Genomic DNA, 3,605 nt, shown 5'->3' on the forward strand with positions numbered 1-3,605 from the left:
AATCCCCCCCCACAACCCCCCCCAAAAGGGGGGAGAGAGGAGCGGGGCTCAAAAAAAATGGCCATCAAAAAAGCCTTACAGCACCCCCGATATTTCCCAGGGCGGTTCTCCCAATCCAAAGTTACTAACCCAGGCCCGGCCCCTGCTTTAGGCTTCCCGAGATTCAGACGGAGATCGGGCCCGTTTCAGGGTGGTAAGGGCCGAAGACGCTCGAACCCGGGCCTCCCGGGGAGCCTCAAGAGCCCACGGGCGCCGGGCCTCCCAGGCCCGCTGAGCCCCTGGGCCCCCCTGGCTGACCTGGTGCTCAGCTCCCCCGCCACCCTCTACCCCCGCCCGCGCTCTAGATCGGGACTAGATCTAGTCCCCTGCTGAGCCACGCAGCTGCCTCTCATCCACCTTCTGAGCTTCCAGGAGATGCGAGACGCGGGAGAGCGGCTCCCGGGGGCGGTGTGCGATGTCCCGGGGAGCCCGGAAGGGGGCGCCCTCCCCAACTGGGCTCCGCTAGGGATTCCATTTCACATCCCCATGGCAGCATTTTGTTGGGGAGAATCCAATGGCTAAACACGTAGCTGGGACCAAAAATATGCATGTGCCTAGGCAGGGTCCAGGGGGAGGGGAGGTGGAGGCCGCCCACCATGTAGGCCCACAGCCAGCCCCAGGTCTGATGCGCCGTGTCCTGGGAGACCCTAGGAGGGGATATGGCCTGGGTGGTCACCCTTCGTTTCCTCCATTTCTCCCTCTTACAGGTGGAGACCTAGCGAGGTGGCCCAGGGCGGTGTGACTCTACCAGTATCACAGTGCTGAAGCCCAGGCCTGTTGGGAGTGGCAGTCCAGGCCACATCCCACCCCGTCTAGGCATCTGGCCCTCTCTGAGTTTTTGCATCCGGCGCAGGTCACACTGCCTGTGCACAGGTGGGGCAGGTTTGATGTCATATACACCCGTCCAGGTCTCTAGAAGATTGTTTCCTGTACCATCCCTCGTGTGTCCGCAGGGTCCCTGGGAAGGCCCAGGAGGACACAGTGGCTTTGCCAGGACACTAAACCGATCAGACAACACAGGTCTCACTGGGCTCTCCTGAATGCTAGGCCCCTGGTGGCAAGAACGGGGAGCTGTGGGAGAAAGCTGAGTTGGGGAACTTGGAGTATTTCTGGGGGTGTCAGTCAAAAGCCCAGAGGGCTTTCCGGGCAAGTGTGCTTAAAGGAACACATACAGGTAATGGAACCTTGCAAACTTGATGTCACTTCCTCAGTGACAGGACAATACAGAAGCTAGAACTCTGGTCACCAGGCACCACATTCCTGAGACTGGCCCCTATCACCTCACTTGACTGGAGACCTGGGAGAGAGCAGGATGTTCTCCACTGCTCTCCAGATGTCCTTGGGCTGTGTCTTTGGAAAAGCTTACAACAAAACTGTTTCACACAGGCAGACAGTGGCTCTAGTCTCCCTTCTGACGCCTGCTGTCCTTGAGCAGTGTGTAGCCTCAGGTAACTTAGGACTGCCTAGCGTTGGCCAATCCCAGGGAGGCCACAACTGGGAGCACTTGAGGGCATCGTATCAGTCCTTGCCACTGTGTGTGCGTGTGTGCGTGCGTGCCTGTGTGTGTGCGTATGCGTGTGTGTGTGTGTGTGTGTGTGTGTGTGTGCTGAGCGAAAGAAACTGCAGGAGGGGTGGTTTGCTGGGTCTCTCAAGTGCCTACCTCAGGTCATGGGGGGCACAAGAGGAAGTGAGTGCTGGGGACCAAGCTCCCGTACCTCTGGAAATCCTAGGGGTTGAGGGCTCATTTTATTCCTTCATGGCTAGAAGTCTATTCAGACAACCCTGTGCACCTGATCAGGGAAAATGACTTTATGGTGGGTTTTCCTACTGTGGTGAGACCCAGGCAATTTTCCAATGGCCCGGACACCAGGCGTTGCCTTATCAGAGCTCCACCCAGGTGGTCATGGAGACTCAGTTGGACTAGTACAACTTCTTCCAATCCTTGTCCGGGGGCTGGAGACCAGACCACCGGCAGTCAGAGTGGGCCTAGAGTTGAGGGTGGGTACAGAGGGCGCTGTCCCCACGGGATTAAGATGACCAAGGAGAGCCAGATATCGGATTCCCCCGAGAGTGTTCAGCTGTTCCACCTGTATTGATTGATTGATTGATTGATTGATCTATTTATTTATTGATCTATTTACCTATCTATCTACCTATCTATTTATTTATTTATCTATTTATTTCTCATAATCCTCGGCCAGGATATCTCTCCCTTGACTTTTAGGGAGACTGGAAAAAACCGGGAGAGGCAGAGAGAAACATGGATGTGAGGGAGACACCTGGATTGGTTGCCTCAGGCAGGCGCCCCCGAGGGGGCAGGGTTCCAGCCTGCAAGGGAGGTAAGTGCCCTTGACCCCAGTGGAACCGGAGACCCTTCCATCCACAGGCCGGCGCTCTGTCCACTGAGCCAAGCCCGCTGGAGCCTCTTCCACTAGCGTCACAGACACATCCCTCCCATCCCGGGGTGCCCTCTGTCAGGCGGGAGACCCCTTTCCCTGATTGGGGGGTGGAGGTCGTGGTGGCCGGGGGTGGGGGATCCTAGAGTAGGCCCAGGGGTCCCCCCACCAAACCCTCAACACCGCCAAGGCGAGGAGGGGAGTGGCCGAGCCGCTCTCCTGGGCTCAGGGTGGGTGTTTGGGGGTGGGGAGGTGGAGTGTTGCAGAGTGGCAGGAAGGGGGCGGGCGTCCCAGTGGACCTCAGGGCCCTGCCTTGGCCACGGGGCGGAGCTTGGGCAAGGAAAATATAAACATAAAAAAGCCCTGTCCCCGCACCCCCCCTCCCCGACCTGGTGCTCCGCCACCCCTCTCCGCACACCAGCCGCCCCAGCCCGGACCAGATCTCTTCTTGCAGAGCCATCAGCTGTCTCTGGCCCGCCCAGCCCATCTCCTGAGCTTCGAAAAGATGCAGGAGGGCGCCTTCCTGTGGGGGTGCGATTGCCTGAAATGCGGAAGGGGGTGTCCACCGCCACCGGGTAGGACGAAGCCCCCCCCGAGGGATGGCACAAAGCGAGGGGCGGGCGGCCTGGGCCTTTGGTGGGGACCGCGGGGTTCCCTTAGCAGTTTGGGGAGCTACCTCCCTCCGCAGCACCGGGGGTTCGATGGGTTCCCCCGGTTGTGGGTCCCCTGTTGCCCCCGCAGAGCACAGAGCGCTTGGGGCTTGCACGGGTGCGGGGGGGGGGGGGGGGGGGGGGCGTGGGGGGCGGGGAATGGAAGAGACACGCCCCTGCAACGCAGGGCTGCTGTCTGTTAGGCGCGAGACGGCATTTCCTAATTTTTGACGGCGGACGAGGCTGGGCGGGGGGAGGTGGGGGTTCAGTTGTGAGAGTAGCCCGCGGGGGCGATGGGAGGTTCCCCCCACACCCCAAAGGGCGGATGGGGCGGGCTCAAAAAATGGCAATCAAAAGCCTACAGCACCCGGTATCGCGTTTTCTCGGGGGGTCTCCCTCTCTCGTGCTTATCAAAGGCCCGACCCCTGCGTTATGTTTTCCAAAAAAATAAAAGAAATACGGTCGCGTGTCACTGGGGGGTATGTCCGCGAAAACACTCTCCTGCCGGCCCTCCCCCGGA

The sequence above is a fragment of the Myotis lucifugus genome, unplaced genomic scaffold (genome assembly GCF_000147115.1).
Source record: "Myotis lucifugus unplaced genomic scaffold, Myoluc2.0 scaffold_594, whole genome shotgun sequence".
Classification (NCBI taxonomy): Eukaryota; Metazoa; Chordata; class Mammalia; order Chiroptera; family Vespertilionidae; genus Myotis; species Myotis lucifugus.